Source organism: Equus asinus, chromosome 25, assembly GCF_041296235.1.
Source record: "Equus asinus isolate D_3611 breed Donkey chromosome 25, EquAss-T2T_v2, whole genome shotgun sequence".
Lineage (NCBI taxonomy): Eukaryota > Metazoa > Chordata > Mammalia > Perissodactyla > Equidae > Equus > Equus asinus.
In genome coordinates this window covers 46,810,822-46,834,502 of record NC_091814.1, presented here as the reverse complement: position 1 = coordinate 46,834,502, position 23,681 = coordinate 46,810,822, and the positions used below count along the sequence as shown (strand labels likewise).

At 46.0% G+C, this 23,681-nt stretch overlaps 1 protein-coding gene across 2 annotated transcripts in view; it reads right to left on the bottom strand.

Annotated features, from left to right (window-relative positions):
• Positions 1 to 23,681, bottom strand: part of TNR (tenascin R) — a 406,518-nt gene that overhangs the window by 189,052 nt on the left and 193,785 nt on the right. For both annotated transcript variants that reach the window (XM_014845339.3, XM_070497987.1), the window contains exon 2: positions 7,355 to 7,455. The gene's annotated coding sequence lies outside the window, so the exon portion shown is untranslated. The remainder of the gene's footprint in view (positions 1 to 7,354; positions 7,456 to 23,681) is intronic.

Genomic DNA, 23,681 nt, shown 5'->3' with positions numbered 1-23,681 from the left:
CGTGGCCGAGCGGTTAAGTTCGCGCACTCCGCTGCAGGCGGCCCAGTGTTTCATTGGTTCGAATCCTGGGCGCGGACATGGCACTGCTCATCAAAACCACGCTGAGGCAGCGTCCCACATACCACAACTAGAAGGACCCACAACGAAGAATATACAACTATGTATTGGGGGCTTTGGGGAGAAAAAAGGAAATAAAATAAAATCTTTAAAAATAAATTACTCAGTAAAGTCTTGTTGGCTGGGCTTTCCCTTTTCTCTTATTTTTCTCTTATCTGTCTTGCCTTTCCTTTTATTCACCCCATTCCACTTTTTTTCCCTGCTTCCTGAGTGCCTCAGGCAGGTGGCACTCATACCATTGCTTCAGCATATTGGATGCGGTCCAGGATTAAGAGATTTCTGACTCCTGGTTTCCTAGGAACCAGGGATTATATTTAAGTGTGACAACTTGGGTACCACAATGGATAGGACTGACTTATGGCCAATCAGAATCCTTTGATTTGGCATGAGAGAGGGAGAGAGAGGAGCTAATCTTAGGGTTATAAAAAGATGCCATAACAAAAGCTGTAATGGGGCCAATCAGGTCCACACACAGAGAAAATCAATCACAAAACTCTAAGTGCTGGCTAACTCCTGACAACATATTTGTTAACTATACTGTAGATACTTTCACCTGGGGAAAAATCTGAACAATTTAAATTTGCTTTGATGATATACTGAAGGGTAACTTTACATAGGTATTTTCACTATAAATATGGGTCCTGCTTATGATCAATTCTCATCAGTATGTTGGAAAGCAATGTCAGTAAGTACTCAGCATAATCAATTTGTATCTGCACATTGACCGTCGGGGCTCTGCGTGCAGGTCCTACCATGCGGTGTGCTCCACAATTCTCTGTCTCTTCAGACAGCATATTTCTCGATATTTGTACATGGCTTTCATATCCAATTGATGCAATCATCTGTTCCCTCCCTTCAAGAACTTGCTTTGCCTGGGGAGGTGAGAGCCAAGCAGTACCTCTGCCACCTGTATGTGTTAAAGAATACCTGTTTACTATTTCCCTAAAATCTAGAGAACTAAGAAGACAGCAGGGCATTCTGGGATAACAAAAACAATGGGAAAAAAATTAAAAATTTTCATCAGCTTGTTTCTAAAATTATGAAAACAATAAGCACTTAAACATGACTGATTCCTCAATTATTCATGGTTTAAAGGTCTTGAAAATTCAATTCAACTAAATCACCTTTTCTTTAGCTCTTATTATGAGCAAGGTACTGTAATTTGAGGAAAGAGAGACAAAGACACAATTTTATAAGGAAAATCAGAGAGAGACTCAAATAACTGTGATACAAGTTGAGTAAGTACAAGAAAAGCATAATAGATGCTCTAAGCGTTTAGAGCAGGAAGAAGGAGCATCTGTTTGGGGGAATCCAAGGCAGGACTCGTGGCGGGAAGATCAGGTGGTGCCAGCAGCCCCTCTTCTGCGTCCCCAGAGCCACTGTTTTGGTTCAGGCCCCTATCCCTCTTATCTGGACCATTAGAGCAGCTTTTATCTGCTCTCCTTGCTGCTTCAGAGCAATCTTTTAAAAAGACAATCTGATTATGTCACTGCTCAGCTTTGAATTCTCCATTGTTCCCATTGTCTGGAAGAAAGTTAAAGTTTCTCAGGGTCTCGCACTTGAAGATAAAATGTCTCTCATCCTCTGTAGCCACAGAAGCCTTGATTTCGCTGCCCTGTACAGAGTGCCCTCTAACACGTTGTGCTGCCTCAGTGGCACCAATGGCTTTGCCCACACTGCTCCTTCTGCCGGGACCGCCCACCCTTCTCTCCTTTTTTCCTCTCCTTTCCTGGGTTCCTCATTTGTCTGGAGAGCTCCTATGGTGCTTTCCTTGCCCCCTCCCACAACCAAGATCAGGGTGATGATTCCCACCCTGCCTCTGTGGTATGCAGCTCCATCCTCCCCCTTATCCAGTACTTTGCATTTTGGGGAGGGAGTAAGCATGCTTGTCTGCCTTATAAGAGTGTGTCCTCTTGTGGTCAGAATTCAGGCCAAGCAGGGCACACTGCATGTGCTCCATGCACGTTTGCCGAATTAAGCTGGATCTGTTGCGTAGGTGGGTTGGAGGCACCATTTTCCAAGAGATTAAGGAATGAATATTTGGTGGGAAGTGAATGTAGAATATTCTTTCACAGAGTTTGGGATAAAAGAAGGAAATAGAGAGTCACAAAATCATGGGAAAGCTGTGTTTGTTTGCTTGATTGATTGGTTGGTTGTTTTAATGAAGACCAAGTCTTGTTTATAAGCAGAAGGGGAAGAGTTTATAGAAAGTGAGAGGAAACATGAGTGAGGAATCCAACAGCTGGATGAAGGCTCTAGAGGAGGTGGGAGGGGAGGAACTGAGAACTCAGCGGAAAAGTAAGCCTTACAAGGAGCAGAGACACCATCTCTCCAGAGACAGGACAAAGCAAATCAGGAAAGATGATGGTGCAGAGGCATTGGGAGAAGGAGGGGAGGAAAACTAAGCAAAGCCCTTTCTATACGGCCCCAGGGTGAGCACAGGGGGAGGTGAGCTTGTGTGTAAACTGCCAGTTGACACACCCAACTCCATACATGTTTCCCATGTCAACGCAAGACGTTGAGAGAAAGCACGAATATTCCAAAAGTACTTTAATGAGCAATGGTCTCTTAGATATTATGCTCTTTATACAAATTTATACAATTGAATGGGCTGCTTCATTTGCTAAGGAGCAGAGCTGAGCAGGAAGGCTCTGGGGAGAGCCCTCTGACACTCCTTCTTCCCCACCATATGGAACACCACTGGAACCACATGACATCGATTGGAGGTTTGGGAGAGACACAAATGCTGTGATTCTGGAGAGGCTGTACTTTGCTGATCTTCCTCATTCCTGTTTTTATGAGGCAGCCGAAGCAGCCATTCACATTCAAACTATAGTTTCTGTTTCAATCCCTTCAAGCCACAGTTTAAGTGGATTATAAGTATTTTCCTCCTGAAACTCCCTTAAGGGTCCCTGAAGGCTGGATGAGGTTTGGACTGTTAGGGCAAGAGCAGGAGGAGTGGGTTAACCCACAGCTCTGTCCAGCTATGTCCCCTTCCTCTCTGGGCTGGCTCCCTGGAATTCTTGGCTTCATTTCCGGAAAACATGGCAGCAGGTCTTTTCCCACCGGAACACAAATGCAGAGTTTAAGCTCAAGGTTCAGTTCCTTCTGAAAGGCTATAAGAGCAGCTGTATTTGGTGAGCATTCCGAAAAAAGGCTTAAATTCAGGGGCACTTCTTTAATGGCCATCTCCAATGAAAGGGCAAGCCATGTTTCTAAGAGACTCAAGATTTAATTCCACGTACAGCCAGGTGTCTAGTTTGGTTGAGGAAAGATGAGGAAGAGAAGACAACTCCAGTTTTGTTTACTGGTTTGTGAGAATATGTCTACCTCAGCACTGAACCGTCTGATTATGTTTGCCATTGGTGGCTTTGCCACTCCACCCCCTCCCATTCTGTTTTTAACTTTTCCCAAAACGTACAGAAGAGCATTAAGTCGGAAGGCAGTCATACCCAATGGCTTGCTGTGTGTTTCCCCTTCCCAGCACTGAGCCCGCCTGCGAGAGTTACAGAGGGAGCTGAACGTGTCAACCAAGATGCAACAGCAATCCTTCTGATCACCTTATATTATTCTCAGAAAAAGCCAGTATTAACAACACTAATACTGAATTAAATGACTAAATAGTAGTTGCTCCATAAAGCTTTGTTGCCTGGAACTGAAAGTTATCAGAGAGTGTGAGAGCACGGGGAAAAGCTTTCCCACAGATGACCACATGTAAACTATGACTCTGTCCTTTGCCTCTTGTCCCCAACTTACCTTTCCTTGAAAATGCATGATCATGAAGGCATGTCTATGAATCCTAGACCTTTAGAGATGAAAGGGACCTGACAGACGCACACAAACCTAGTTTCAGGCTGCAGAAAAGCCTGGGAGAAGATAGTGCTTCAAAACCTGTCTGCAGTCCAGAGCAGCCAGGAAGCTGAGAGCTCAGCTCCCCAAATATCACATTTATCTCAATTTGGCAAGAAGCTGAAAGCCTATCTGGGGCCATTTAAGTTCTAATGTTATTAAGGGCTCATCTAATCAGCTTTTAAAATAAGCTGCTTTCAAATGAGTGGGGAATGAAGGTAGGGAAGCAGCGGGCTGAGAAGGCAGTTCAGACCTGCCTGGTGAATGCTCCTCAGTTTGAATTGCCCAAGAGCCAGGAGGCGACCTACGGGTCTTCCTATTTGGTAACTTTTGCAATTTTAGCATCAAATCATGCTGGTGAACAGCTATCTGCAAGTACGTGGGGGAGGGGGCTGGTCTGGATAATCCATGCTCTCCCGTGAGGTCAATCGTACACATCTGACAAGGCTTGGCAGAGAAAGATGAACTGGCCTCTGTGCCAGGTGGTGGCTTTGAGATTTAATCAACAGAGCAGCTGGTGCTTCTAGGAACTACCTCTGAATACTGCATCCTGTAGTCTTCTGAGAAGTTCCGCCCTCAGGAGGGCCAGCAGGATCCACCACCCCTCTCTGGACCCACTGACAGCTGTGAGGGGCTACAAGGTAAACTCCTCCCATCCAGCTTTGGTTTGACTTTCCCCGGGCCCAAGAACTTCTCTGTCAGCTCTAGACTGAAATGAACCTTTACTCTGGTGTTTTTGGCTCTGATGCGGTTTGGGATTGCAATTCTGATTCTGACACCAATTTCGATGTGCGAGTTTTTCCCCCACACCAAGCAATTCTCTGACACTAGCTGGATGTCCTACAATTCAACTCAGTTCTGACACTATCTAAAGGAGATAGCATCAGAGTCCACATTTTGAGGGCTCCGCCTTACAAGACCGCCGTCCACTTCAGATGTCAATTGCAAGTCCAGGTTGTCATCTGTGCTTCTAACCGAACAGCTACAAATTTGAGGTTCCCACAACTCCCACATTGGGTTCAGCTAATTTACTAGAGCAGCTCACAGGACTCAGGAAATCAGTTTCCTCACTAGATCACCAATTTATTATCAAAGATATTAAAGGGTAGGAATCAATAACCAGATGAAGAGATACATAGAGCAGGGTCTCAGACAAAGGAGCCTCTGTCCCTGTGGAGTTTGAGGCCTAGTTTGGTGGCGTGTGGAGGCATTCTGGCTCACCAACCCAGAGGCTCTCCGAATCCCGTCCTTTGGGGTTTTTATGGAGGCTTCATTACATAAGCACCATTGATTAAATCATTGGTCCTTGGTGACTGAACTCATTCTCCAACCCCTCTCCCCTCCCTGGAGGTCAGAGGTCGGGGGTGGGACTGAAAGTTCCATCCCTCTGATCACCTGGTTGGTTCCCCTAGCAACAAGCCCTCATCCTTAGGTGCTTTCCAAAAGTCACCTCACTAACATAAACTCAGGTGTGGTTTGTTATGAATATCAAGACACCTTTATGGCTCTTACCACTCAGGAAATTCCAAGGGTTTTAGGAGCTCTGTGACAGAAACGGGAGGAAGACTAAATATACATTTCTTATTATAAATCATAATATCACAGGCCCCATCCCCAAGCCCTGCTTTAAACATCAGGCTCATCCTTGCTTTTCACGAGCATTCTCTGATCAGCCTGCAGATGGACTCCACAGGTAGGACCGGGGCAGGGTCCTCATTCCTGGAGTAAGGCAAGCACCAGATAGGATGGGATGTTTGTCCTCGATAGTCACCCCTCTCCCACTGCCTGTCTCTGTACATGGGCTTCTCAGATCCCCACGGGGTCTCATGCAGGCTGGTGGGGTCCTGGGCTCCCTCTTTCATCCTCCCAACACGTCCACCAAAAGCCTCAGATATCAGGGCTGGATGAAAATATGTGAGCCTTCTTGTCAAGCTAGTGATTTAGCTCACGTTTAAACCAACATTCTCTCAATGTGAATTGAACATCGATTCAGAGGAGGATGACAGCACCCCAGGCATCACACCCCTGTTCAACTCGCCTTATTCAGAAGTCAGTTTAGAGACCAACTATTTTCACTTGAGCAAGTTTCTTTGTGGGGGGCGGGGGAAGGGGTTGGAGGGAGCTTAATCTTTCAGTGCAGTGTTTTATCAAGTATTCTTTTGGCTACACAGACTTTCTCTGAGTGGAGTGCTGGTAAGTAAAAATGTCTCCATCTTAATACTTTTCTGGTGATGCTTTTGTGACAGCGCCCCCTAGCTGCTGCCCAGATAGATGGTCCACCCTGTTCCGGCTCTGCTTGGTTCTGGAGAACTCCATCTCAACCAAGTGTTAGACTAGAAGCACCAAATTAACCAGTTTGCTCTTAAGTGTGAATAACTGATAGTCAGCTTAATGCAATGATGTCTCTTGTGAGTCTGTATGTTCAAAGGTGTTTTAAACAGCCTCAGGTACTTTGTAATCAAGTGTCCCCGAGTGAGGTAGGGTGTCACTGAGGGCATTCTCTGTTAATTCAAATATGGGGCTTCATCAAAGACTTGTCCTGTCGCTGTAGTATGCCACAACAGAGAACAAGTGCGTGATGAGTCTGGGGAAGGAAAGGAGTTTTTCCTGAACAACCTTAGACAGCATATAAACAAATATAGAGAGAAGGCCAAGGGGGTATATTATCATTGTTTTGTACAATAAAAAAAGGGCCACATCTGTTTGAAAAGTTCTCGATCTGGCATATCAAGTTTGAGAGCTAGGGAAAGTTATTAAGGGAGGAAACTGTTCACTGTGCCTGTCAACTCTGTGAATCCGGAGAGCCTTCGCCTGTGGACCATTTTTTAGAGATTATTATTTCAACCTGAAAATTCTTTAGATATATATATGCAGTATGAAAAAGGAATTAGGAAAGCTTTTAAATTAAAAGAAATAAAACGACAGATTTTTCCTCCAGTCATATAAATAGTTATGGATAGAGATAAAGAGATGGATATTTTTTCATAATACTTTATTAGAGGTTTTGGAACTCGAGAAATTTTAGAGTCAGGCTGGTGAATAATTTAGCACCGATTCCTGCAGGCCCAGAACAGGCGCGTTAGGCTGGGAACCAAGTCTAGCCTTTTGGAGGAACAAAGAGCAGTAACAGTTTTATTACCAACCGCATCATGAAATGCGTTTCAGAAATATTTTATGAGAAGACAACACCGTGGTGCCCAGTTTCTCCAGCTTTTTCCAAGACGGCGTGAAGCCGGGGGGAGCTGATGCTCTTCACCACCTCATTTCAAGGAGACTGTCCCTCGGGCTGTGGTCACAGTGACAGTGAGTCTCAAATCCCTGGGAATACACAGTCACTAGTGGAAGCCATTGCAATGACAGATGGTGAAAGATTCACAGGAAACGGTACCTTTAGTGATGGTGTCTTTGATATTTTCTCTTTCCCGCACGTTCTTTAATCCTGCCGCCAAAATGGACCTGGCCTCTGTCCAGTTACGGTGATATGACCACCTGAAGGAGCAGTAAAGGAGGGAAGAAATACGTTTATGGTTTTAAAGTAAGGAGCCTCAGTTTCCCTTTCCATCCCAACTGCCACATCTCCTTTTTTATAAACTTGGAGATAGACCATGTGGTTTTCATAAAGCAAAGAAAACTGTTATTTATGGTTATTTTTTCCTCTCCAGAGAGTTCTATTTGTTTCCTTAATTTTCTTTCATTCATTCCCATAGCTTTGCAATAAAGTAGTAAATATTGAAGGTAAAAATTCTAGAGGATGGTTATAAATCCGGAAATGTGTTTTATGTAGCAAATCTATTCTGACAGTGTGGAAGAAGACGCGCTAGTCTCCTGAAACTCCTGGAGAGGAAGGAGCTACGAGACGTCGCAGCCAGCACTCCCAGTAGCTGAAGCTTGAGTGTCTCAGTTTCGTGGTGCCTCAGAGCACCCACAATATACACTCTCACTCGCGCTCATTTAAACCAAATTATGCATATATGTAGAGATACACGGGGTGTTTTTGGTACTAGTTTTTAGCTGAAACGCTGCAACTTGTTTTGACTTGACATATGAACATCAATATTTTTCCCCTAATTTATTTATGCATGTATACACACACTTCTACGAAAAGATCATATTATACATCTAGGCTTTTTTAATGCAGTCTCTTTTTTTCTCTATTGCTTGCCTCTCTCCATCCTTTCTCCTTCCTGCACCATCCATATTTCCCTCAACCCCCACATTGACAGCATGGAATGTAGACTTTCATACTTTCCCTCCTGCTCATATATCCACATATATATGTAGGGGAGCAAAATTTGCCACAACAAAATGTGTCTCCTTGGCTTGATTATTTTTAAGGACAAAAAACTCAGGAAGAAACTATGACCCTCCCCCTAACTACCTAAAAGAATTTAAGGTAGAAGTCCTGTTCCTGAAGATCTGTCACCATAGATAGCCATAGTATGATATGAACTAGGTGTGGTAGACAGGGCAGAGCCTAGCAAGGCCCATTTGATCAAAGTCCTTCCCACGTCCCATTGTCTCTGCAAGGCATGGCAAACGTTTGCTTACTAAACATTTGCTTTTCCATCTCCATGTGAATTGCCTTCCTCCCTTTTGAAGTCCCAAACCACTACCCTCAATATGCTCTTTTGTCTTTAGCTGAAGATGGCATTTAAGGTGGTGGCTTCGGCCATTTTGGTGAGTTACTCAGTTTTCCTGGGTTATTCCCTGGTATATATGTTATTAAACTTTGATTGACTTTTCCCTGTTATTCTGTCTTATGTCAACTTAATTCTTAGACCAGCTAGAAGAATCTAGAAGGGTAGAAGAAAATTTCTTGCTCCCCTACATATGCATATGTGACTAAGGATAGATGCACTGATTTGATGTTTCAATCACTGGCAGCAACCATTTATTAAGAGCCTGCTGAGTGCCCAGGTCCTGCCCAGGCACTGAAAGTTCAAGAAGGTGCACAGCCTCTGCTCTCAGGGAGCTCCCGCCCATGAGGAAGACACACACATGACTGGCAGTTGTAACAGGGGGGAAGTTCACTTATGGAAGCGTGCACCAAACACACAGTTATTTAAAGAATTTGAACTAGAATGTGGGGGCCCCTATGTTCTAGTCCTGAGCTCTTTTCCATTTAACTAATGTGTCTTGTTATTTGTTTTTTTTTTAACTGGTTTCAAACTGTGGGCTGAGCAATGGCCACATCGAAATTGAGCAAGAGTGTGCTGATCTTCTTGAAGTCATGACCACACTTGCTCTGTTAGAATGAAGCTCATAATGAACCTAATGTGTGAGGCCTTGTGATGAAATATGCATTTCCTCACTCATAGATCCATTTAATTTGATTATCAAGCCATACAGCCCTGTAGAGATCACATAGAGGCCTTATCCTGGAGTAGATATCCATAAGACAAGGCAAGGGATGATTATATCAGAAATTGATGCTGGCGTGTCACACTGTGGGCAGTATGCCTGTGATAACACGGTCCAGAGGCAAAACCGTTAACAGAGATGAACATCAAGTGCAGGACTCACGTCCCCAAACCATTTTAGCCTACACACTTCTGCGGGAACAGAGGGAGAGAGAGGCGGAACTGTAAGAGACATAGACAAGACTAAGGAGCACGGCCACCTGGCTCCCCAGCATCTTCAGCAAACTGATGCACTCTTTCCATCCATTGTCTCAACCCACTCATCTACCTGCACTTCCCTGCTTAGTGCTCAATATGTCTTTCATAGCTATTTTCTGGGACCAACTTATAATTATATAATAATATAATTTGTTCATCTTTGAACAAATCAAGTTTTCCTTGAAAAATGCCCAGAAAATGTGCATTATATTTTCTTTCCTCATCATTCTTATACTGGACATGAGTTCAGGAACCCAAGGGGCTGGGCTTGGATTTTGTTGCATGAGCTCCCTGCCCCTGAGTGCCCAGGCAGGATCCGAGGAGCTGGGCAGTCCAGAGGGTGCAGCGAGGACGCCCTGTTGACCCCAGTCACAGATTTTCTCCAAAGCCCTGTGTTTTTTCCCCTTTGGCCTAGGTGAGTCATGGACAGAAGAAAGACACCGCCAGGCTGGGTGGGACACAGCAAACAAAACCTGCAGAGGTTTCAGACTCCACAGCAACAGTTCCTTTTGGTACTCAGCGTACACCCTGATACGTGGATGGTTTTGGTTTGTTTTCTGCAAGTTGCTGGTGATGTTCCAGTAACAGCCATGTGATTGCAAGGATGCTGATCAGCTCGAGACAAAGCTACCCACAAAGCTAGCATATTGTCAACTCATGTTTTTTCTCAACTTTCACAGCCTTCGGTTGCTGAAAAGTGGATAAGATTATGAATGGCCAACAAGTTGTACTTAGTCATCTTATGAGAAAACAGGAAATTTAGGCAACTATTGATGATCTGACCCATATTTGGCTCCTTAACTCGCAATGTCTCCTACCATGAGGGACCTGAATGACTATTATGTGAGTCTCCTAGTTTCAGGCATACAAATTTGAATGTTTCTAGAAGGATTTCTCTAACCCATTGGTATTGGCAAGACTTTACAATTTAGCAGGATGTGAAAAGTTCGTGAATGCTCAGTTCATTATCTATTATTGCATAACAAATTATCCCTAAAATCGGTGGCTTAAAACAATGAACATTTATTATCTCATGGTTTCTGTGGCTCAGGAATCCAGAAGTGGTTTATCTGGGTGGTTCTGGCTCAGAGTCTCTCACGATGTTTCAGTTAAGATGTCGATGAGGGCTGCAGTCATCTGAAGACTCCCTAGGACCAGAGGATCTGAATCCAAGATGACTCGCTTATGCAGTGTTGGTTGTTGAAGAGGCCTCAGTGTCTCCTCACCGGCCTCTGTAGGGCTGAGGGGGGGCCCTCACAACATGGTGGCTGGCTTCCCCCAGGGTGAGCCATCCAACAGAGAGCCAGGTGAAAGCTACCAGGTCTTTTATGACCTGTATTGTCATCATTTTGGCAATATCCTACCAGTTACACAGATTAGTCCTATTAAATGTGGAAGGAGATAACACAAGAGTATGAACACCAGAAAGCAAGAATTAATTGAGGGTCATCTTGAAGGCTACCTATCACAAATGCCGTTTTGCCCTTATCAGTAGTGATAAAGGCCTGGAAGAAGACGTTTCTGTTTCTTGTATCTCCATGGAGCAACAAATGGAAGAGCATGGAATTTGGCTCCAATTCTAACTCTTATCAGTCACACACTTTTGGAAAAGATATGTACTCAATCCCTCCAAGCACTCTTTCTCTAATCTGTAAAATGGGGATAATAATATTTCCTTACAGGATGCTGTGAGGATTAACTTAGATAATAAATGTAAAAAGCTCAGTGTGCACAGAAGGTAGGAACTTGAAACTTGTTAGTTTCTCTCTCTTTCCCCTCGTTCTTTCCTCTCAGGGTCCTTGTATGCCACCTGAATGATGGGGTTAAATGACCCTGACTCAGAGTTGGCCTTCCTCTCCACCCCACCCCCTTCACTCCTGGTTTCCAAGCCAAAGATGGGGCTCAGCCTTGGCAATTTAGGTTTCTTTTTCCCTAAGGAAGATTTTCTGAGGCTTAATAAAGTCAGGATGTGTGAGAGACACTGCGGTTCTTTTATATCTTAATTAGCAATTAATTAAGTGAAGGTGTGGATGCCTGGAATATCTGACAGACAGGCTCAATAATTATCCTTTATCATTATTACTAATGGAAAATATGGTCAGGGTGGTTCAGGTTTTCCCAGAATCTCTGGTTTAATTGAATGACCCAGTGGAGAATCAAAATGAGCAGGCTGCCCTTTCCACATTGTTTTATTAAAAACATTTTGAAATTTGGCGGTGCCTTGCATTCAGGAGCTTTGCTGGCCTCGTATCTCGGGCTGTGATCTTTAACTGGACTTAGAGGAAGCAGGTGGGCCGCCTTGGGGTGGCAGGGTCCCTCCAGGAAAGCATGCACAATCACATTCTGACGATGATGTTGACTATGCCGGCAGCAATTCATTAACACCCTCCTCCTCCCCTGCGGGGAAGGTCTTGGTTTGGAGGTCAGAAGAGGACATTGCCCTAAGGCCTGAGCTGGAGAAGCGAAGAGAGGTGCTTTTCCAATGTTGCTATAGTGATGTTGGCCTCAGTCTCCCGGAAGCTCCATCCAGGAAGTGCTGCAGGACCCTAACTTGTTGATGCTGGCTTCACAACCTCGTGTTCACGTGGGAGGGATGGCAAGTGAGGGGTCCAGACATTGGCACTACTTGGAGGGCTCATGGGGTTGAATTCTCTGGGGTATCTTGGGGAAAGTAAGTTAGGGCCCGGTTTCCTCCGTATTCTAAACTCACACATGGTGGATTCTCCACAAGCCATTCCAAGCCTTCTGTCTTCTCGAGTTAACTTGAGAGAGCTGGACATATGTCAAACTACTCTCTCACTCCAGAGAGAGCTGCACAGTGTTGCCACAGGGGGTCATCTGGGGAGGCATGAGGGTCCTTCTCTGTCCTCACATGCATAAGTGTTTACACAGACTGGGTAATACCTCCTGGATTCAGTGCTACCTCATTATCATTATCTCTACCCGGAATGTTTGGGCGAACCCTCACACTCTGCTACGTGTGTCAGGGGTCTGATGGGAACATCTGGCGGGTTTTGAGTAGAGTCAGTTAGGATCCCTGATCAAGTGGGCAATTTCCGTTATTCACAATTCATGATTCTGACTTGAGATAATTCATCAGGTCTAACAAGAGATTTGAGATCAGTGGGATAGCTCCTGTGAGTGGGGCTGGAGGATTCCAGTGTGATCTCTGGGCTGCCAGGGCACCCTTGCTCTGTTCTGGACACTTGGCCTTGCCTGTGTGTGGCCACACTGTCAAAGGCAGGAACTCCTTTTCCCTCACTGGGCTTCGTGTCATTTCTGCCCTACATTCATGGGGCTTTGAGTTGGCTCCTACCTGAGCCTCCCCAATGCCTTGGCGTCCCCCTGAGCTAAGACACACTCTACTAATCCTGGGTGAGGTAGTCAGCCGCGAAAGATGGATCTGCAGCGGGCTCTGCCTCTCAAAAGTCAAATTACTGCACCAAGTCAGCAGGGGTTTTCTCTGGGGCATGTTTTTAAATGTCCTCTGTCTTTTCCCACTTAACCTATATTTCTTAACTTTTCTATTACTCTTATATTTTTCTTTAGTAATGAGAAAATAAACGTTATTTAAAAAATTTAGAAAGTATGGTTATAACTTTTGTTCTCAAGCCTTATTATAATACTTCTTAGCCTGAGGTCCACAGAGAGTCCATGCACTTAGGTGGAAAAAAAAAATTACATCTTGATTTTCACCAACCTCTAACAAACATTTAGCAATTCCTCTGATTTTCAACGGAGGCAACAAGTCATAGTAGTATTAGCAGTAGCTGTAATTTGTCACCAATAGAAATCACAGATATTTTTATATCTCATTACAGTTGTTGCAGATATGTTGAAATATTGTTTAAGCTTATTACTCCTTCAAAATTACAGTAGTTATTAGATCTGCCAGCGAATCTTGTTATTTACTGTGTTAATAAAGAAGCACATATATTACTATACAGCAAATTTTGTTTTTTAGTATTTTGATAACTGCATTTCAATAAAAATGCAGTTTCCTCTGTAATCCTAAATATTTTATTTTATGCCTTTATACCAGTATTCTGAGAAGGGTTCATATGCATCACCAGGCTGCCGAAGGGGTCCACGACATAAATGAGGTGAATTAGCCCTGGCTCGGGAGAGGGGGAGGCAACTGGCTTGTGTTGACACAGCCATGGTCCAGGCCCTGTGTTTTCTGTCTGTTGCCCTGCGGGAATCATCCCTAAAAGCTCACAGGAGAGTACTGTTACTATCCCCAGTTTACAGGCAGGAGATTGAGACACACCGAGGTGAAGTCACTTGCTCAAGGTCATTAGGCTTCTAGGTGGCGGAGCTGATGAAAAGCTCAGACAGGCAGGACACAGATGGCCTCCTCCGTCATTCCCCAGCTCCACAGATGGGTCAACATTGAGTGTACTACTTCAAGTGTGTGTTTGCGGCTGAGCCAGATGGAAGTTTGTTGTCTGGGAGTTTGATGGGGTGTGTGTGACCTTCCCAACTAGAATGCAAATACTTCAAGGGCAGGATCTGGGCCATTATTCTTTATTTATCCCTCCAAAGCCCCCGAGGTAATGGAATTAAGAAATTATATTCCAAGCACTAGATTGAGTAGCAAATACAGAATTTTGGCTGTTGAAGGCACCCCCTGCCCCTCAGCTCATGTTCTGGTCTCACCTTGGGCGGCATGGGGACTCTTTGGCCAAGGGGTAATTCTTGTTCCAGAGGTCCCCTCCCCAGCATCCACCCTGTCCCTTCCCTGCTCCACCTGCCATTCTTACCTCTTTACCCACAACGTCTCTACATCTAAAGGAAGTGGGAAGTTCTGGGGGCCAAAGCCTGACAGACAAACCAGGAGGCCTTGGGTGCCTGGTCCTCATGTGATAACCAAACTTGAGAGCCACATTGGAAGGGTCCTCCTCGGAGAGCACTTCACTGGGGCCTAATTGCATTTGCTAGACGTCAATTACCAGGGTAACTTCCTGTCTTAAGACCAAAATCGGAAAGGGAGAGCTTTGGATCCAAGGGGAGCTTTGCCCTGATAGACAGCCCCTCTTTGCCCGGTGTGGACAGAGGTGAATATTTCTTCTCTCCTTTAAACAGCTCCTGTGGAGCAGGTAATTGGCTAAGCCAGTACTTGGTTGGCAAAGGCATGACCCTCAGGGCCAGAGGCTGAGCATATTTTTTCTGGTGGCAGCTCTCAAGTCCTCTTCAAAATAGCCAATTTCCTCTCAAAGGACCTGACCTGGAGGGCACAACTTCACAACTGCCCAGGATTCCATCTCCTCAGAACAAGTTCAATTTTCATTTGCTCGATCTCATCATCTCCCTTGGACCTGCAATGAAGGGGGATCAGTTGCTAGAGTGATGAAAGATCAGCTTCCCAGGTATCTGATGAAGGACTCTCCTCTGGGTTTGTTTGGGTGTGAGCCAAACCTCTGTTACTTCATCAGTCAACATGAGCACGGAGGACACAGGACTGGGACTCTGAGCGAAAGACACAGAGAGCACCTGAGTCCCTCTCCCTTGTCAGAGGCCTGGTCAGGCATCTCTATGGACCAGGGCCTGCTTATGAGGCCTGTGAACTTGGAGGAGTGGGTGGGGAATCACCTAGTCAAACAGGAAGCAGAGTCGACCAAGGTTCTGGTGTAAAGCCAGTCGAGAAGAGTGAGATCATTCTTTATTCAGTAGACTATACGAGGTCAAAATCTGGAGAAGTAGAATATTTAGGAAACCTGAGCCAGGGCAAAATAAATGAGGTAAAGCCAGAGGTCCAGAGCTTAGCGCTTAGAGAAGCAGCCCAGGAAGTTGGGTATAAAGCCAGAACAATGCAAATGGGGCCATGGGGCCATGGGGCCACAAGCAGGGCTGGGGTGTCCAAATTTGCTCTGCTCAGTTGCTGGCCTTGTGGGAAATGGAAAGGGGAAGTACAGGATTAGAGCAGAGAGGAGCTGCCTGCAGTGTGACTACAAGGCCACTGTCCCTTGGGCTACAGTGGCTTGAGTAGGGTCTCAATCTTAGCCTGATCTGTGGAGGTGGAGGAGTTGAATCCAGTGGAGAAGAGCATTGATTGTGGGTTACTAGGAGAGAGGCCCTAGAAGAAGCAGGCTTATTTTCTATAATCAGCATCTGAGTCTTCAAAAACTGAACTTCTATCTAGAACCTTGAATTCTTGGTGTCCTGGTGTGATCCAAGGTCGTCATCTAGCTTTGTGTTTTGTAGACCACACTATTGCCATTTTGGGTGAGTTGATTCTTCTTTGGGTGAGACTGTCCAGGGTGTTGCGGGACGATCTTCATCTCTGGCTTCCATGCACCCTGTATTGGCATTCCCTCCACCAAGCACTCTGACCACCAGACACACATTTCCAAATATTCCTAGGGTAGGAGGGAGGAGGGGAGTCAGGACCACCTCTGGTTAATCTAGCTTCTCTCAGCCTACAGGGAGGTTACTGATCTCGCCGATGTTGGGTTTCTTCTCAAGAACCTGAGGCAGAGTCTTGGGAGCTTTCTCACACCTTCACATTTCAACCTAGTCAGTGTTGGCCAGCCCCCAGTTTTTCAGGACAAGGTCATCCGCATGGAATAAGAGGAAACTATTCTTTCAACATTTTCACTCTCTTACACCTACGTTTGAACTGACATTGTGAGATCCTTGAAGACACAAATAGTAATGTTTTCATCCTAGTCTCCCCAAGAAGGGCCTGATGAATATGACAGAATAGGCTTCAGAAAGGCTGGAAGGATGCTCCTGAACGAAACCCCATTCAGCTTTCCACATTGCACTAGTCTTTTTGCACCACTCCTGAGGAAAAGAAAAGAAAGAACAAACCAAGAAGCCCATATACTTATTATCTACCAGAACTAAAAATCACTGGAGACAAGAGATGAATAAGAACTGATTCCTGCCCTCAGGAGAGAAGCTCACAGTCTGGGGAAGACACACTCACGGCTCTAGAGAGATATAGCACGTGGCTTCTGTGTCAAGAGTTCAACGGCGGTATGAACGAAGCGCCCTGGAACTCGGAGCAGGAGTCTGACAAGGCTCACAGCAGAGAGGGTCAGATGAAGATGGAAGAGCCAAGGCTCAGAGCTGGGAGAGCGGCTCAGGCAGGGAGAACCAGTTGCACAGAGACCTGATGGCTCCTGAATCTTTACTGGAGATCCATTTCCTCAAAGTGAAGTTGAAGAGCAGTGCAGACCCTCTCTCATGTGCATCATCGAGGGTCTAAAGAATCCTCACAGTTCCTTCTGAGAATGGGTCAGAACCAAGTAGTTTCATCCTTAGGCCAGGCAGTTGCTACACAGTATGATCGGAAGGTCTTCACAGGACCCTCTAAGTCCCTGTTTCTGAAACTCACATTTCTACCATTAGGTTCATACCTTTGTCTTACTATTTACCCTTTCTAGAGATATCTACATCTTAAACCTAAGCGTAAGTCAATCACGCTAAAGCATGAATCAGTCTCATCAGCTATTGGTACACCAGGAGAAAAGTGGGACTTGAGGACTGTGATAGAGAACATCAAAATGATAAAGGGAGGATGGTAAGGTCATCAAAAACAGAGATAAAGAAGACAAACTAAATTCCTGTGCTTTGACCAAAAGGACAGCAAAGGAGTTACCAGCTGGTAAACGGGCCTCGAATGTAGAGTGGGGAGGAAGCTGGGACTGTGATTGGTTTCTGGTTTTTGTTTTTGCAGTCAGACCACATTATTGCCCGGACAGTTCCCTCATCACCGAGTCCTTCCTCTCACCATGCTGACAAGTGCCACCCTGATCACACAGGCTCCACATGACCTCCTGTGTTCTGAAGCTGTGGGGCCCTTCCACAGGCAGGCCATGAAGAGACCTCAGGCGGGCTTACCTCCCCCTGCAGCCCAGCCCGAGGTCGCCCTCTGGAGGCACCACTGATGCATCCCCAGAGAAGATGAAACTGAAAGGTAACCTAGAATCGTTCTGCTCCAGGGTTTGACTCAAATCTTTCAATGGGGATGCCAGACTTCCAGGAGGACCGGAGATAACAGAATGGGGTGGGGTGGGTAGTGAGAGGAAAGGAAAGACCTTCAGTTTCCTTTCGTTGGTCAGGATCATTGTGACGTTACGCAAAGCAGATGCCAGTTTTCTCAGAGAGCGGACGGCTCTGGAAAGGGCACAGATCTCAGCCCTGTCTGCAGGGGCAGACCATGCCTGCCCACAGAGAACCCTGGCCCAGAGCTGGAGTGTTTGGTCTCTTCGAGCAACAAACAAGTACCCTAGCCCAGCCCTGAAAGACTAAGACTAGAACTCTTACTGCTGCCCCTCTCTCCTCTACCTCGCCTTCGCTCAGGCGCAGCCTTCACTTCTCCCCATCCTCACAGCTATGCACTTAACTGGGGCCTCCAGCGTCCTCCTCCTGCTCCTCTTCATTGGGCTTCCTGCCTCCATTCTCCGCCCCCTTCCAACCCATTCTCCACGTTGCTCCGGGAAGGATTTTTCTAAAGTAAATCTACTCGGGTTATTTCCCTTCTTAAACCCCTCAAGGTTTAAGATGTGCCCAAGGCCCTTCATGATCCCATCTCACCTCCCTGACCTTGGCTCTTGTGCCACCCTCCCCTGCCTCCTGTCTGCGCCCCTACCTTGCTTGACTACTGGAATCTTCCCACTTCCCATGCTCTCCCTCTCTGGGCTTTTACGTCCGTTGTTCTATCTGCCTAGAAACTTCTCCCCGGTTAATATTGATCATCCAGGATTCACCTCCTCCAGGAAGACTTAGGTGTCATCCCCTCCACCTCCTCTCCCCTAAACCGTGTGCTCTCATAATTACCTTCCCAAGCAGTGTTGCATTTGTCCGCACATAAGTCAACATATCCTCTGCACCTGGCTTTGTGCTTAGCCCGCAGAAGAGGGTCAATTAGCATCAAACCACAGCACTGACCCTCTGAGGTCTCTACTGCAGCTCCCTGCACCCACGGCTGTGAGAACTCAATGCACTGGGTCAAGGGAAAAGGCCAGCATTAAATACTGCCGTGTGCTGCTAGAAACTGTGCACTGAAGGAAAACAAACAAGTGATTAAGTAATGGCAGGCTAGTATTTCACTAGGAGTCCTATCCAAACAAAATAACAGGAAAGTGCCTTTCAGGACTGATTAACCGCAGCTGAGAATTAAAGATCATTTGTAACAAATCATTACAGTCAACTGATTAAAAATGAATGAGTTTGTACAGAGAACCGTTACTAAATCTGGGGCTGGAAAAAAAAAACAGTTAAAGCACATTAACATGAGACTCCCAACCTGTGTGAACGCTGCTCCCGGGGCTGATTTACCCTGCACACCAAAGGGCACTGAACACCGGAACGAGTGGGAATCTGAGTTCGAGCTTAGCTTGAGGTCCGAACCTCATGCCCAGCTCTGGGAGTCGGGTGAAGTCTCCCTAAGCCTCCGTACTTGTCACTGAGAAAATAACAGTGGAAATAAGAACACTGACAGTGTTAGACTGAACCTTAAGAAGTTGCCCACATTTGGCTTTATCTGACATACAGAAATGGCAATTTCATATGGTTCAAGCTAATATTTAAACAAAGCTATTGTGGGGATCAAAATGAGATAATGGTTGCAGACCAGAAGACCCTCTGCAAATGCAAGGCTCACTGGAAGTATCTCCCAGCACGAGAGCAAGACTGGGACTACTGGCAGGGGTGTGGCGCTCAACTGGGGCAAGTCCCAGAAACATAGACCCTCCCTTGTTTGCATTAATTAATGTTAGGTTGGAGGAAGGGGAAAGAGGAAGACCAAAGAAGGAAAAAATTCCTCCAGCCCTGCTCGGGCCCTCCCTTCTCAGCCCTGTCTCTCTGCAAGGACGCGATGCCTGTCCCTGCTGGCATTTTGTTGGTTAGTGTAAGCTTTCTTTCGCTGTAGGTTTTCAGTGGAATCAGAGGGGGCGCTGTCTTGTATCTGATATGCTTAGCCCGCCTCCCCGCTCCAGGCCAGCCCCCAATCTGATCTCTCACTGCCCTTGCTGAGAGGAAATCTCCGAATGTGAGTCGCTGGAGTGCAATGAGGCCTCGATAAATGTTTAGCTGAATAAATGGATGGACAGATAAAGGAGCTCTCAAAGCACACTTGGCCTGTCGCCTGTCCTCTGGCCATCTGACAGAGTCCTAATAGAGAATAAAGTACTCTACGCCCACACCCCTCAAGCCATGGAACCAACACCACTCCACATCTCCTGATTTGATGCAAACCATGACAAGCAATTTCTTCATAATTACCAAATGCTTCCAATGAGACAGCTTATTCTTCCACATGGCATTGGTCCAAACCCTTTACTTACCAAATAATCATATATATTAATCATATATATAATACACACACATATAATTTTTTTAACTCCCTTTTTCCATCTGCATTAATTGAAGAGCCTATTCAGGTTTAACTTATTCCACCAAATTCTCTCCAATGCTTTCCTCATGCAGGCAAAAACACACCCTCTCTTCACTCTGGCCTACTTGCTTTCCTGAAGAATTGATATATTCCTAGTATGACCCCTGGTATGTGGCTTCAGCCTGGAACTGGGAGGCAGAGCTGAAGGCCGACTTCGTGGGCCTGAGAACCACACAGTCACACAGGGCCCTGTGCTCAGAAGGGACCTGTGCTGGGCTTATTGCTTTGCTGTTGCCGTCTTGAAATTCTTAATAATGTTTGGACGAGGAACTGCACATTTTCATTTTGCGCAGAGCCCTGCAAAGAACATAGTCAGTCCTGGCAGATTTGGGAGGAAAGGAAACTAAGAAAAAGATGCGGCGAGATTGCTAGTGGAATCCAGATTTTGACGGCTGGGGGAGAGTCAGGAGGGCCCGAGTTGGCCTGGTGGGGGCGCTGGTCAGGAAAGCTGGAGAGCAGGGAGCGTGGCTGTGGAGGAGGCTGATTAGGGGAGAGACAGGCGCTAGGAAGGGGAGGCTTGCTAAGGAATCCTGCGAGGCTAGACCTCTCAGATTCAGACACCCAGGGCTGCAGAAAGACCACTTTGAAGATAAAGACAAGAAGTTAGTCCCCCAACACAGAGAGGAGACAGTGTCTCCCAGAACCAGCAAGCAGCCGGAGAGTAAAACCAGTAACTGGAAAAGTCTGACCATTGTGTTCATGTGACACAGCCTGGCTCATGTCATTTGTTCGTTTGTTCTCCTCAACAAATACTCACTGAGCATCTAATGGGCATGTGCTGCCTTAGTTCCTGAGCAATTTCAAAGATGACAATAATTCAGTCCCCGCTCTGGGAACTCGTGATCCACATAAAAGAGAGAGATGTGAATGATAATGGAGTGTGTTGATGCTAGAAGAAAGGTTGCTGTGACTTATTGTGGAGGAGGGGCAGCGGGAATGGGCGAGGGGAGGAGAGGTCTTATGAGAGATGTTGAGACTTGCGAGATCAGGAGCTCCGCAAAGATAATGAGAAGAGCACTGGACAGAGGGAACAGCGTGAGTAAGTACACAAGAACAAGAAACCTCACGAGACGTTTGGCACTAGGGAGAAGTTCCATACAGCCAAAGCAGAGGGGGAAAGACAGCGAGGAGCAGGACAGGGCCATGGCAAGATTACTGGGTCCTGGCTCTCAGCAGCCTTGAAGGCCGTGATATGGAGCCTGAATTTCACTGCAGGCTGACGCGCGAGCCTTTGAAGTTTCTGAAGCAGAGAAGATCAGGGTGGACAGGCTCTCCCTCTGGAGACCAGAGTGGAGAAGATCCGAGGGGAGGAGGTATCCTTTGCTGCAACGCAGAGACAGAGCTTAGCAAAGAGTGACAAAAGCAGACAGGCCAGTTAGAGAATCACTGATGTGCAAGCAAGGAGTGGCGAACGCCCAAACTCAGGGAATAGCAGAGGAAGGAGAGAGAGGGGAAGAGATGACAGATTCATCTTAAGAGTAGAATGGGCTGTAGTTGGCTCATTAGATGAGATGAGAAGGGAGGAAGAACTAAGCCTTCCCAGGTTTCTGATTTCTACAATTGGATTGACGACATTGTCGTTAAATATAACGGAGAACAAAGGGAGAGGAAGGTAAGAAACTGAGTTGAATTTTGGGCAGGTTAAGTTCAAAGGACTACTAAATATGTCCAGTGTGGTCTGTGCTAGAAATTTGGAAATCATAAGAACATAGGTCCCTGCTGAAGTTAAGGGCAGAGGATCTGCAGAGTGAGAAGCTCTGGAGAGCACCGATACCCAGGAGGTGGGTGGATGAGTGTGATCCAGTGGAAGAGGCTAAGAACAAGCTGTTGGTAAGACAGAGGAGAAGCAGTGTGGCGGATTGTGTTCTTGTTCCCCGTGATTTGCTGGCTTTCCTGGAAGACCATGCTCCAGCCCTGCTCATTGCAGTGGGAGGCACTTCTTTGATCTCATGTTGGGCTTGGGCCACGTGACTTGCTTTGGCCAATGGAACAGGAGCACAGGTGATGTAACTACATGCAAGCAGAAATCTTAGGAGTTACTGTGGTTCTGCCAGAGGTCCTCCTTCCTTCGGCTCGGATCCCCAGATGAAGAACATACGAGGAGCAGAGCTACTTCCAGCCCTCAGCTGACATGGGATGTGAGAATACAGGAAAACATTTATTGTTGTAAGTGGCTGAAATTTGGGGATTATTACTGTAGTGTAACATAGCAAAAGCTGACTGTTACAACCAGAAAAGAATAGTCTCAGAAACGAAGGAAATGTTACAAGAACAAGTGAGTGGTCAAGGGAGTCAAAAGTGACAGCGAGGTAATTAGACGTAGCACTGGGGAGGTTGTTGGTGATCTTAGTGGTAACAGTTTAATGGTGTGGGGAAAGCTGAGGTTCGATTGCTATGGATCGAGGCATGAATGGGAGGTGAGGAGGTGGAGATCGTAAGCGTAGATTTCTCAGTTAATGCTGTTGACTGAAGAGAAGGAAGGAGAGAGAGAGAAACAGCTTATGGTGGAGATAGAGTAGGAGGGAAGTTTTATTTAGAAGGGAAGAGAGTTAGAACTATTTGTAGATTGAGGAGGAAGATTTGGTGGAAATGAAGGATTGAAGATATAAGTATTGAGGCTACACGCCTGAAAATATTTATATCTATGAATCCCTCATAATATTAAAAATAATCATAGCAAACACTTATATAGTGTTCACCAAGTGCGTGGCACGGCTTTGATTGCCTTGCATGTATTAATTTATTTAATCCTGAAAGCAACTCTGTGAAGTAGGTGCTGTTACTATCATTCCCATTACATAGGTGAGTAAACTGAAGCATAGAGCATTTAATTCATGCAGGTTCACACAGCGAGTAAGTGGCGGAGCCAGGATTAAAACTAAGGTCATTCAGCTCAAGGGAGCAGGTCCTTAACCACAGCACCACTTTGCCTTCCATGGAAGTACAGAAAGATTTTGAGCTATCAGCACCACCTGGGAAGATGATGTGACAGAGACGGTCATATGCATCACGAAAGATAGATGTGACTGACAAGTATAAAGGCAGCACAAAGTATAAAGGAGGAGAAAGTTCCGGTTTCTTGGAAAGTGGAATTGGAATGTTATGAGCCATTCATTGGGGATACCAGCCTGGTTTTCTTTCTTTTTTTCTTTTTTTGGTGAGGAAGATTGGCCCTGAGCTAACATCTGTTGCCAATCTTCTTCTTTTTGCTTGAGGAAGATGGTCACTGAGCTAACATCCGTGCCCATCTTCCTCTACTTTGTATGTGGGATGCCTGCCACAGCATGGCCTGATGAGCAGTGCCATGTTCATGCCTGGGGTCCAACCCTGTGAACCCTGGGCTGCCAAAGTGGAACTTGTGAACTTAAACATTACACCACCAGGCCAGCTCGTCAGCCTGGTTTTTCGTGTCTGCCCTCAGCTTTTGTCAGTCTCAGTGGTGCTGGGAGGTGAGAAAGATGAAAAGGAGGAGGAGACAGACAAAATTAGTTAAAAAGCAGGGCAGAAGGGTCAAAGGACGGGAGAAGGGGAGGAAGCCAAGCTCACTCTTGTGGTGCACTCACGACTCACTGTGTACCAAGCACTGTGCTGGCAGGGGTGCTGACAGGAGGACCCAGGCCTTTCTCCAAGGAGCTCCCAGGATAATGGGAAGACAGACATAAGAGGCTACTTTGACTCTGGGGTGAGGTTAA